This window comes from Arachis duranensis, chromosome 4, assembly GCF_000817695.3.
Source record: "Arachis duranensis cultivar V14167 chromosome 4, aradu.V14167.gnm2.J7QH, whole genome shotgun sequence".
NCBI classification, from domain to species: Eukaryota; Viridiplantae; Streptophyta; class Magnoliopsida; order Fabales; family Fabaceae; genus Arachis; species Arachis duranensis.
This window is the reverse complement of record NC_029775.3, coordinates 62,575,938-62,576,638: the sequence shown is the minus strand read 5'-3', so window position 1 is coordinate 62,576,638 and position 701 is coordinate 62,575,938.

Here is a 701-nt window from a genome sequence, read left to right as displayed (position 1 = left end):
GGTTGTAGAGAATGTATTAGTAAAGGTGGACAAATTTTTCCTCCCAGTTGACTTTGTCATCCTAGACATAGAGGAAGATGACAACACTCCCATTATTCTAGGGAGGCCCTTTTTAGCTACTGCCAGGGCATTGATAGATGTCGAAAAAGGAGAATTAATGCTAAGGGTGCATGATGAGCATATAGTGTTCCATGTGTTCAAGAATTTGCAAGACTCTACCCAAGAGGAAGAGTGTATGAAGATTGATTCCATAGATCCAAACTTGAAAGAGGCACCCGATGAGGCACTTCCAAGCTCATGCTGGAAAGAAAATGAAGAAGTAGAGGTGCTGCAACAAGCTCAAAGAATAGAGGAGAAGCTGCAATCAAAGTCAGCATTTAAGATTCATAGCAAGGACCGTCCAAAAATTGAGACCCCAAAACCTGGACTATCTCCTGGAAAAGAAGAGAGTCCCAAGAAGAAAATGCCAAGAGGATGGAGAAACAAGAAAATCTCCACTGAAGACTTCTCACCAGAGGATAAAGTGATGCTAACTTACCAACCAATAGAGACATCTACACACTTTTCTGGATACTACACAGTGAACAAAATCCTCTCACTTGAACATGTGGAAATCATCAAGAATGATACTGGAAGGAAGCTCACGGTGAGAGGGGAAGGATTAAGGCACTATGATCATCATCCGCCCTAAAGAGGGACAA